Source organism: Orcinus orca, chromosome 17 (assembly GCF_937001465.1).
Source record: "Orcinus orca chromosome 17, mOrcOrc1.1, whole genome shotgun sequence".
Lineage (NCBI taxonomy): Eukaryota > Metazoa > Chordata > Mammalia > Artiodactyla > Delphinidae > Orcinus > Orcinus orca.
The window spans coordinates 52153302-52165868 of NC_064575.1; the positions used below are offsets into that span (position 1 = coordinate 52153302).

Here is a 12567-nt window from a genome sequence, read left to right on the forward strand (position 1 = left end):
GAACAGCTGCCCTGGAGAATCACTGGACCCACGGCTCTACTATGGAATTGCTGGACTTTTTGCGTGAGTGAGAAATAAACTGTAGTGGTATTAAGCAGCTGAGATTTGGGGGTCTTTGTTACTGCAGCATAAAATAGCCTATACTTTCTGATACCAGTAAATATTATTACCTTAATTTAGAGATAAAGAAATGGTAGAGCCCGCCCGGCCTAGCCCCGCCGGCCCGCCCGCGCGCCCCACGCCGTTGGCGCCGGCATGTCGGGCCCCGGATAGCCGGAGCCGCCGCAGGCGGGCGGGCCGGCGGGCCCCGAGAGCGCGGACGCGGCGCTGGGCGAGGCGGGGCTGAGTTTCACGACCACCGACCTGAGCCTTGTGGAGATGACCGAGATCGAGTACACGCAGCTGCAGCACATCCTCTACTCGCACATGGAGGCGGCGGCGGCCGACGAGGAGCTCGAGACGCGCCTCAACTCGGCCCTCCTGGCGCGGAAGGCGGGGGTCTTCGCGGCGGCCGGGGGCGCGGCGGCGGGGGGCGCGCCGCCCGTGTACCCGGTCCTGTGCCCGCCTGCGCTGGCCGATGGCGGCTTCGCAGGCGCCAACCAGTGCCTGGGCCACATCGACTTCCAGGAGCTGCGCATGATGCTGCTGAGCGAGGCAGGCGCGCTCCCCGCCGCCGAGAAGACGCCGGGCGCCGACGGCCCGAGCGCCGGCGCACGCCGGCCCAAGGCGCCCGACGGCGCCGGCAAGGAGAACGTGGAGGGCGCGCCCGAGGCGCGGGCCAAGTCGGCCGTGCGCGTCCGCCTGGAGGACCGCTTCAACAGCATCCCAGCCGAGCCCGCGCCAGCCCCGCGCGGCGCGGATCCCACCGAGCCGGGCATGGCGCTCAACAATTTGGTAACTCTTATTCGCCATCCATCCGAATTAATGAATGTTCCTCTTCATCAGCAACAAAACAAATGTACAACATTAGTGAAAAATAAAACTGCTGCTGCAACTACTGCTCTGCAATTTACATACCCTCTGTTTACTGCAAATAGTTGCTCTACTAGTGGAAATTCTAATCTTTCACAAACACAGAGTTCTAGTAACTCATGTTCTGTACTTGAAGCTACCAAGCATCCAAGATTTGCCTGAGCAGGTTTGGATTAAAGTAGGAGAAGCACTATGTAAACAAGCAATAAGTAAGAGGAGTCGGAGTAGGGTACGTCAGTTGGACACAAACATAGAACGAAGAGCCCTTGGAGAGCTCCAGAATGTGGGTGAAGGCTCCACAGCAGCGCAGGGTGCTTGGCAAGTCGGTGGAGTCGTCCCAGGCCACCCTCGGGGAGCAGACCCAGAGCGGGCCCCAGCGGGGCAGGTCCCAGCGCAGGGAGAGGCACAACCGCATGGAAAGAGATAGAAGGCGCAGAATCCGCATTTGTTGTGATGAGTTGAATCTTTTAGTCCCGTTCTGCAACGCCGAGACCGATAAGGCAACGACTCTGCAGTGGACCACAGCGTTCCTGAAATATATTCAGGAAAGACATGGAGATTCTCTTAAAAAGGAATTTGAGAGTGTATTTTGCGGTAAAACTGGCTGAAGGCTAAAGTAGACCAGACCAGACTCCTTGGTGATGTGTCCCACACAGGAGAGTACCGAGTAGCCCAGCTATGGAGATCAAGTGACTGGATGTGAACACTAATGCCTGGGAAGTAAACGGCTGTTCCTTCGTGACCCATAAACATTTCCTAGGACCCTGGAACTCAGCTCTGATAGTCTAACTCTAAAGGAACATGATTCAGCTGATGGGACTCCAGTGGGGACTTTGAAAGCACATTTTGTAAAAATATTTATCTAAAACAAAATGCTTACCGATTAATGTCCTCTTAGACCATTTGGGGAGGAAGACATCTTGACAATTAGTAAGTAATTTTTCAATTATCTGTCTGATTCCATCATGTTTTCTTAACATGATAACTTGAAAAATTAACATCCTTTGTAATTTCTTTAGTCTTAGAAGGTACATTGCTTTTTACTTACTTTATTTACATTTTAAATAAGCCCCCTTAGCAACTAGAACAAGTTAAATTGTTCTTAACTATAAGTAGTTTGGACATTTTATTTCATTTGTTTATCGCTTCCCCTTGTAATGATTTCTAGCTGCATAGAACTGTATTGCAAAATGCAGTCCTATTTTAAACCTTTCTGCTAGAAATTTTCCAGAGATCTCCTTTAAAGGTACTTTTGTCCATAAATGAAATATTGTCACAGTAGATTGCTTCAATGCCCTCATTTTCATAGAGAGTCATTACTTTCTGTGTAATAAACTGTAGTGTTTGGAACTGAGTTTTTCAAATGAGTGCCTTTATTTATTACAATAGATAATACCAATAGACTTTAGTGCAATACAGTCACTTTCAATAAATACTGTCAATGGGAGATAGTTAAATGTTTGTACACAAAGGAGGCAGGTAAATCAGACGAGACCTTTGTATGGAAGGGATACTGTACATTAAATTCTTTATTTTTTTTGTAATACTGTGGCCAGTCATTAATCTGAAGATTTCATATATCATTTTGTTTCCTAGCTATAGATCACCAGAACAATGAAGCATAAATATTTGAAAGTGAAAGTGACCAACGATTGTTTCTTTAATCACCCTGTATTTAGGATATAAGTCGTATGTTGCAGACTTCCACAGACTATGAGTTCCAAAGAGATCAGATTAACGTCAATCTCCAAAATACAGTGGTCCTGAGCCCCCAGCTGCTTGACTGCAAGCCCATAGGCCTTGTCCCCGCCCTCACTCTGTTCAATTCTCCCAGTTACTTGTAGGAGCCCCTGTGTGCCCTCAAACCAGACTGTCTGTTTCTGGCAGTCACCATGGACTGGCCAATGTTACTCCTCTTATGCTCCAAATCCCACTCATTACTGTTCACTGCCTGAGATGCCACTGAAAGCTGTCTCACCATTGCCACTGCTGACTGGCCTTGTCACGGATGCTGCCCCAGGTGCAGTCTTGGCCACTGATCCCTGGTGTGAGACGAGCCCGGAGTCTCACGAGGTCTCTGGTGAAGCCAGTTCCTTCAGTGCTGGTCCTTGGCCCCTAACAAAGGTTGTGTCCTGCTCAAGGAGCCAGGTGGGAAACAGCCAGCCCACGGTTGATCCCTTTCTCCTGGCCCTGCGCCTCTCCAGTGGCCGCTACACAGTCTACGCAACCCACTCACTCCTCTTCTCCACCACTCACACAACCAGAGGCTCCCGGGCAATCAGGGTGTACAAAGGAGCCAACAAAAGGAAGCCTGTGGTCCTTCTCCCCAGCCGCCCGGCCAAGATGCCCTGTTTGAACAATTCACAAGGATCTTGGGGGGAGAAAAGAGCAACAAACAAGCAAAAACCTATAAATGTTCCTACACACAAAGCCTTTTTAAGTATGATGAAGAATTGGAAGAATTCTTAACTACATCTTTCCTCTTAGACTCTTGCATCTCTGCATGTGTAGGATGACAGCATATGGGTGTGGAAAACTGTACAAAATCTGAACGGTGTCCACACCAGATTATGGGGAACAGACTCAGAGAAAGAGTAGAAAAAGGAGATGAAAATGAAGGGCTGAGAAAGGAAGGGAGGAGTAACGGGGTAGGCATCCAGGCTGGAGCTTAATAATGAATGGTGTTCGCTGGCTCCCCGGGGAAGCCCTGGAGCCTCTACTGCTGATATAATTGAATTATTGATAGGAAATATATGAAGCTCTGGCCCAAACTGACAGCTGGAAGACAAGCTGACAGCAATTGAAATTGATTTTGCCCCCAATAAAGTGGAGGCATTTCTGATCTTCAGAGACGCTCAAGGCCCCTGTGGGCAGAGATGGTGAGGAGATCCAGGTTTTCAAAGGGTCTGTGACTCTCCCCGACCAGGTCTGGAAGCAGCAGGAGACCTTGGCCAGAATCATGGGCTTACCCAGTGATGTTATTTTTTTAAAATTTTTATTGGAGTAGAGTTGATTTACAATGTTGTATTAGTTTCAGGTGTACAGCAAAGTGAACATATATCCACTCTTTTTTAGATTCTTTTCCCATATAGGCCATTACAGAGTATTGAGTAGAGTTCCCTGTGCTATACAGTAGGCCCTTATTAGTTATCTATTTTATATACAGTAGTGTGTATATGTCAATCCCAGTCTCCCAGTTTATCCCTCCCCCCTTCCCCCATGATGTTCCTTATTTTAGTGTGAATCCCTGATGGCTCTTCCAGGACTCTGGGCATTTCTCAAGCAGCGTCCAGCTCCCACTCCAATCTGCTCACTCCAGTTGGAGCCTGTACTACTTTGCTAAGGGCTGATGTAACACAGTACAGTCGACCCTCAGTATCCACGGGAGACTGGTTCCAAGACCAAAATCCCATAGTCAGCTTTCTGTACCTGCCATTCTGTATCCATGGCTCACCCAACTAGGGATCGTGTCATACTGTATTTACTGCTGAAAAAAATCCACCTATAAGTGGACCCACACCATTCAAACCTGTGTTGTTCAAGGGTCAACTATACCACAATCTGGGTGGCTTAAAAACGACAGAGATCTATCTATTGTCTCAGTTCTGGAGTTAGTAGTCTGTGATCAAGGTGTCAGAAGGGTGGTTCCTTCTGAGGTTTCTGAAGAAGGCTCTGTTCCAGGTCTCTTTCCTTGCTGCTGGTGGTTTGCTAGCAATCCTTGGTGTTGCTTGGCTTATAGACACATCATCCCCATATCTGTCTTTATCTTCACACGGCACTCTCCCTGTGAGTGGGTCTGTCCCCGCATCCAAATTTCCCCTTTTTATAAGGACACCAGTCATATTGGGTTAGGACCCACTCTACTGACCTCATCTTGATTATCCATTTGATGATCCTGTTTCCAAATAATTAAGAAATAAGGGTCCAAAGGGTCCTATTACCACAGTTTGCAATATATAAGTGTATCCAATCAAATAAATAAATGTACACAATGTTATATGTTAATTATATCTCAATAAAGCTAGGAAAAAAAGAAGCAGAAAACAAACAAACTCTATTACCAAATAAGGCCACATTCACAGGTACGGGAGCTTAGGACTTCAACACCTTTCTCTCCCATTGCAGAGCACAGGCTCTGGACACGCAGGCTCAGTGGCCATGGCTCACAGGCCCAGCCGCTCCGCGGCACGTGGGATCTTCCCAGACCGGGGCACGAACCTGTGTCCCCTGCATCAGCAGGCGGACTCTCAACCACTGTGCCACCAGGGAAGCCCTTCAACACCTTTTTGAGGGAGACAATTCAACCTATAACAGAGCGGTTTACACCAGACCTGGCTTTCTCTTCTTTGCAATGACTCCTGGCCCTCTTCATATAGAAGACTCTGCATTCTGCTTGTCTCCCGGGCCCGGCCCCAGGGGCATCCCGGCTCAGTCCTGGAGCTCCATGCCTTGTCTGCGCCCAGCTGGCTCCAGAGCGCTCTCAGGTAGGCACCGCTGGCCCTGAATGCCCAGGGCTTTTGGACAATAGTGCCCTGTGTCACCGCCATTAGTCTCATCAGCTTCTATAGGGTCCGGACCACTTCTGTTCACCTAGTGTGCGCAAGCACCAGCCCTGCTAAGATGTGTGCAAGCACCATCCTGACAGATGCTAAGCCCGCAGAGCATCTGTTAGGGTGATAATCAACATCAGGAAAGTGGATTTGCTACAACGTTCATGTATCTCAAAGGTTAAGGGGGAAAAAACCCTGTGTTTTCTCAGTCTCTGGGGTCATCGCCAGAGCACAGAACTAGTTCTCAAAGGATCTGTGTAGGAGTCCCAGCTCCCACTTACCAATTGGAGTGGCTTTGAGCAGATCATCGAACTCTCTGGCACTTTCTTCTCTCACCTGGAACACACATGCCTTGAACTAGGCATTTCTAAGTTCTTTGGCTCTGCAATTCAAGGAGGACAGGCAGAAATCAGGCAGGAAGTATGTGTGATATATGGTGATATCTATTTTTCCTGGAAGCTACACAGGGCAAATAAAGTCTCTGTTGTTCACTGGTGAAAATTTAGGGCCCAGCACACTACCTGGGGTGTGTAAGGTGCTCAATTGATATTTGCTGAATAAATACAAGAATGAAGGAATGTCACAGAAATGCAATGATTTTCAGAAATTCTGACCCTCTCACCCTGCCTGAGACAAGCTCTAGGAATAAGATTCCTTACAGTCACACTGTGTTCCTTAACTAGATCAGAGCAACTCTGGCATTAGAGGGGCTGAGTATGCCCCTAAAAGGGGGCAGGGACCCCAGGAAGGAGACCAGCGCTGAACAGCTTTTCTGAAACAAATTTTATCTGCAAGTTTCTCAGACACTCTTTTCTCAGTTCCCACTCTCTTAACTTGGTGTTGACTCAATCGCCAAGCCACCTGAAACTCTGGCATTTAACTATTGTCCCGCCCCAGGAAAATTCCCAAGAAAAGGGAAAGCCCTTGAGTAAAACAAAAATGTTGGCTTCCATGCACTTGTTTGTAGAGGGGAATCCCAGAAGACAAAAAAATTCTCTCGGGATAAAAAAATGTACAATGTTTTTCCTCCCTCTGCTTCTTCCCCTCACCGTCCTTCTCTCCAACCTGGGCCTCTTCCCCCACCCAGGGCTCAGAAAAGGAGAAGAAGATAAAATAATTGCAGGAGAAACAGAGGTAAAGGAAAAGAAATGGACCAAACAAGGGCTGTCCGAAGTTCTGGAGAGACTTTTGTCCTTTTTTTTACCAGAAAAAGGAAAAGATTATGTACATCCGGCATCTCAGCAAAAGAGAACTGGAGAACTCTAACCCCTCCTCCACCAAATCCTTGCACAACTGCCCCAGACACTGTGTGCCTTTCAGAATTGCCTCATCTGGCCCGGGGCCCCATGACCTGCTGCAGATCTGGAGCACCGTCCAGGGGGCTGGCCCGAGGGGCTGGGCAAGGGGGCAGCCGCTTCAGGAGCAGGTGTTGCAGGCCCAGGGCCAGGCGTGATGCTGAGTCCTGGAGATGCCTAGATGGGAAGGCAAAGGCTACAGGAGAGGCCCCGCAGGCACCGCGGGGACCCACGGGGACCCACGGGAACGAGTTCTTGATTCTACGTGGGGGCACCAGGGAGCCTTCACAGAGGAGCTGAGACTTGGGGGATAAGTAGGTGTTTGCCAAGGAGAAAAACAACGAGGGCGTTCCAGTCAAGGGAACAGCATGTGCAAAGGCACAGAGCTGTAATGGGAGCTGGAATATTCTGTCAACCAGAAGCAATTAAGTAGGGCTGGATGGCACAGCTCGAGGTGAGAAGGAGAAGAAGGTGAGGTCAGGCCGAGAGGTGTGACTGTTGCTTGATGTGCTGAAGGAGGATACAGGAAAGGGACAGGGTGAGATTTGTGACCTAGACAGGGTAGGATTCAAGGTCAGGCGACCAGGAAGAGCAGTTGCTATGGACTGAATGTTTGTGTGCCCCTAAATTCCTAACCCTCAGTATAATGGTATCAGGAGGTGGGCCTTTGAGAGGTGCTTAGGGTATAAGGGTGGAACCCTGGTGAAAGGGACTGCATAAAAGACCCCAGAGGGCTCCCTGGACCCTCCCACCACGTGAGGATGCAGGGAGGAGTCTACCGCCCAGAAGAAGGCCCTCACCAGGCCATGTCTGCACCTGCTGTCAGTCTTTCAGCCTCCAGAACCGTGAGAAATAAATTCCCGTTGTTTATAACCACCCGGCCTCTGGTATTTTCTTATAGTAGCCTGAATGGGCAAAGGCAGAAGCCAAGAGGGGAATGAGCTCTAGACGCAGCATGGCAAGGTGGCCGTCAGGGGCTTGGTGGTTGATACTACCTGGCCGTCGGACAGTTCCTTAACCTGTCAGGGTCTCTCCTGTGAAATAGCACAGCATCTACACTTGAAGGCATTGTGATTATGAGAAATAAAGCAGGTGCCTGGCCTATAGGAGGCCCTCAGTGCGGAGAAGCCATGATTCGAAGTACAGTGGAGGCCCACTTAGTCACACTGAGACTGTGCAAATTCAACTAGCTACGCTCAGCAACGCCCTCCAGCACCCCCCCCCCCAAAAAGTGCAAGAGAAAAAAAGGATTTCATTTTACTTATTGTGGTGCTTTAAAGATGGCCACAAATTCTTTGACACTCCTCCCATAGACAGCTGAGGTCTGTGTCTTGTCCCCTCGAGTTCAGACAGGCTCCGTACACGCATACAACGGAAACTTACTCAGCTATAAAAGGTGAAGCGCTGATATCTGCTGCAGTGTGGGTGAGCCTTGAGAGCCTCACGCTAGGTGAAAGGAGCTAGGCAGAGAAAGCCACATGTGCTATGATTACACGGGTATGAAATGCCCAGGCTAGGCAAGCCCACAGAGACAAAAAAGCAGATTGGCGGCTGCCAGGGGCTAGAGGGAGAAGGAAACGGGGAGCAGCTGCTTAATGGACCTGCTATTACCTTTTGGGGGCGAGGAAAATTGTTTAGAACTAAACAGAGGTGGTATTTGCACAACATTGTGAATGTACTAAATGCCACTGAATTGTTCACCATAAAATGATTAACATTGTGTTACATGAATTTCGCATAAATACAAAAATAAAGGTAGTTGCCTTTGTGGAGCATAAAAAAGTATTTCTCATAATTTGGGGACTTTTTTCCCCCGTTGTAGAGGGCTTCAAAGGACATTCTGCATTTGTCAAAAATCACACATACTGGCCTGCCATGGAGGACTGAGTGCAGAATAAGAGAATTAGCCTTTTTCTTGCGGGGGATGGGGGGGCTATTTATTTATTTATTTATTTGGCTGTGCCGGGTCTTAGTTGCAGCGTGCGGGATCTTTCATTATGGCATGTGGGATCTAGTTCCCTGACCAGGGATCAACCCACGCCCCCTGCATTGGGAGCGTGGAGTCTTAGCCACTGGACCACCAGGGAAGCCCCGAGGATAAGCCATTTTCTTTGACAAACTTGGCAGCATTTCCAAAATGACACAATGGTTTTAATCACATTAGTAATTGGAATATACCCAGACTACTGGTTTAATATGTATATTCCTAGTAGTGTAATATCCTATATGTAGGAAAAAATCCACTAATGTGAGCACTTAGAATTTGTAGACTCCACTTAAAATTCTGTAGAGAATTGTTCTCTTATCAGGAGCGTATTGATTAAAGGGTAACAGTTTGAGGACTAGACATCCCACATGTTAATGCCGGGGGGTGGGAAGGAGCGGCTAACAGAAGCAGGGAAATACGACGCTTGCTTCTGGGGCTTGAGTGTTTCCTTTAGCATTCCTGGTGGTACCAAGAAATGGTGAGTCGGGTGGGAATCACTGGGAATGCTTTGGCAATACGATGGATGAGTTGAGGAGGAATTCTGGGGAATGGGGACAGCGTGGAGCTCAGAGGCCTGACTATTATGGTTTTGTGTGGGGTTACAGCCCGGGAGATCAACCAGGGAGACAAGTGCTGCTTTGAGCGGCAGTGCCGCCCTAGTTCCTAGGGAGCCGATGTTCTTTAAAACCTTGCCCTAGATTCGCTGAGCAGCCAGTCCTTGCAGCAAGCTGAGGGTTTTCAGAGGTGGCCCTTAAAAAGCCTTCTTCAAGGATCGACTTAGCATTTGGGGGGGTCATCACAACCTATTTCATTAAGGTGGAGATAAATACAAGGATTCAGATTACGAGCACAGGAAATACCCCGATTCGGGGTCAGGAGACCCGACTTACGGTCTCAGTCATGTCACCAACTGCATGACGTCAGGCAGGTCACTGAACTTCTCTATTGCCCGCTTCTGTCAAGTGAGAGGCAGCCCCAGAAGCCCTCCCCAGCAGTCGGTTCTAAGTCGGTATCATTCTAGAAGAACACAAACATATAGTTACACTGACCAGCTCGTCTCTAAGCTAGAAGCCTGGGGATGAATATGTTTTATAAACTATAAAAGCCATGCGAAGGTAAGGAATTTTCTTCTGGAGGCTGAAAACACTAAGGTATATTTAATTCTCTCAATCAACAATCATACATAGGGCAACAGATACTTAGCGAGCTCTGTGCTGGGTGCTGAGAATACAAAGAAATGTAGAACAAGCCCCTGACCTGGAGGAGCCTAGAGTCAAGAGAGGAGACAGCCAAGGGCAGTGACTGTTGGGACGGGGGAGTCCTTGCACAAGGAGGCATTCAATCCGAGCCTCAAAGAATAATATTGTAGCCAAGGTGCATTTGTCTTCAAGGAATAGAAATCTCTTCAAATTAGGAATTGAGAGATCTCCTGGAACCTAAGCCAGGAAATGAGTTATGTAGCCCAGGGTCGTTAATCTGGAACAGGACACTGGAAAGTGTAGAGGAGACACAGAGGCTCCCTGCCCCTCCCTTCCTCTCTCTCTCTCTCTTTCATTCCCCCTCTCTCTCTCACTCCTTCCCTCCCTCCCTCCCTGCCTCCCTGTCATTTCTGATTCCCTCTGTGTGTCTCTTCCTTTTCCTCTGTAGATCAGCTTCTCTGCTGGCTCATCAGTTTATAAGTGATCCCCAAATGGCTGTCATAGGCTCCAAGCCCAGAATCCAAATAAACTTCTACTACCATTTTTTTTTTTTTTTTTTTTGCGGTACGCGGGCCTCTCACTGTTGTGGCCTCTCCCGTTGCAGAGCACAGGCTCCAGACGCGCAGGCTCAGCGGCCATGGCTCACAGGCCCAGCCGCTCCACGGCATGTGGGATCTTCCCGGACCGGGGCACGAAGCCGTGTCCCCTGCATCGGCAGGCGGACTCTCAACCACTGCGCCACCAGGGAAGCCCTAGTACCATTTTTGATTTGCTTTGTTTTTGTTTATTTATCACTACCTGGTCACAGTGTATAGAAGCTGATCGATCCAGTTCAATTCTCCAATCCAGGACACCCAACTCACTAGCCAGCCAATGGTCAGCTGTTTGGGGCTCAGCTGACCATCTCTGGTCCAATCAACAGAGCGCGTACTATCGGGAACTCTCTCTTCCAAGGGCCAGGCAAGCTACGGAGGAGTAGCTGGCTTGTTTGTTGATGTTGAATCTCGTGGAGAAGAGGTAGGAAGAGAGATGGAAAGGGCAAGGTAGTAGCACGTGTGAAGGACCGTAGGTCCATCTTGGCATAATGAGGCATCTTGAGAGGCTCCGTAAAGGACACCTCCATCCAGAGGTACTATTTGAATAACAACATCTTAACCGGAGAGGCCTGGGCACCAGCCCATCAGAACAGGCAGCGGCTGTCAACAGCCGGAATGGCATTAATGGCTGAATATCAGGCCCGCCTTTATGTATTATGAAAGCTTTTCATGCACCTGCATTTTCACTAAAGGGTGTGGCCCTCTCTTATCAGACTCCCCTGACCTCACTTTCTCTTTTATCAAATGGACAGTTCTCAGACCGGGGAGAAGAGTCGGCTCTGTGGGCTGGGTCCGGGCTGGGCTTCACTTCCACGCCGCCTGTGGAGTGGATGGCACGGTTGTGCCTTCTGCCTGCTGCTAGGGTCTTAGGGGACTTGATCTGCCTGAGGGAGTTTAGGAGCTGATTTTCCCTTTCTCAGCCTTTCTGAGGAGAAGGAGAAGGAGGGAGCTAAGTGTTCGAGCCCCATTGGAGGCTGCAGAGAATTCTGGAAGAGTGAGTACTAAAAACAGGGGAAGTTTCTGAAAAGGGTTTCTCAGCCAGCAGTACTTTAGCCCTGGCTGGGGCGAGTCACTGCCATTCTGTGTAGACGAATGACTCATCTGAGTGACTCTCTCCCTTGCCAGAGGGGCCACTGGTACTTATGGAGCACCTCCTATGTGCCAGACATTGAGCTAGATGTGATGTGTATCATCTCATTCAATCCTTGCAAGGATTCGATCCCAGACTGTCTCCACAGCCCACACTCAGATTCACTGCATGAACTTTTGCATCCCAAACATCCTTAGAGCCCACCTATTTCATATGAAGCTCTGGGTACTGTCAGAAAAAACAACCAACATTTGGAAATAAGGCAGATAAGGTGGACGGCACATCCTTTCCATATCATAGCAGGAAAAGACCACCCAAGAGTGTCTGGAATTACCCTGCCCAATGCAATAGCCACTAGCCATTGCGGCTACTGAGCTTCTGAGTGGTTGCCTCTGAATTGAGACATGCTGTAAGTGGAAAATCTACACTGGATTTCATAGACTTAGCATGGAAAAAAATTGTAACATAGCTTATTAATAATTTTCATGTTGATTACATGTTGAAGTGATAATATTTCAGATATATTGGGTTAAATAAAATTTATTACTAAAATTAATTTCACCTGCTTTTTTAATACGGCAACTCAAAAATTTAAAATTACGTATGTGGTTTGTATTTTATTTCTATTGTAAGCACTGGTCCAGTGGAATGTACTTAGTACATCTCATTGTTTCCTATTGATTAAAAGTCCCACACTTAGTGATGTTACTTGTTAATTTATAAATTTTGTCCAGGGACTTCCCTGGTGGTACAGTGGTTGCTGGGGCAGTGATTAAGAACCCACATACCAACGCAGGGGACATGGGTTCGAGCCCTGGTCTGGGAAGATCCCACATGCCGCGGAGCAACTAAGCCCGTGCGCCACAACTACTGAGCCT

The 12567-nt window shown here is 48.5% G+C and overlaps 1 pseudogene; it reads left to right on the forward strand.

Moving 5' to 3' along the window:
• The first annotated feature begins 255 nt into the window (after positions 1-255).
• Positions 256-2336, forward strand: LOC101275858 (transcription factor-like 5 protein; annotated as a pseudogene).
• Positions 2337-12567: the final 10231 nt, after the last annotated feature.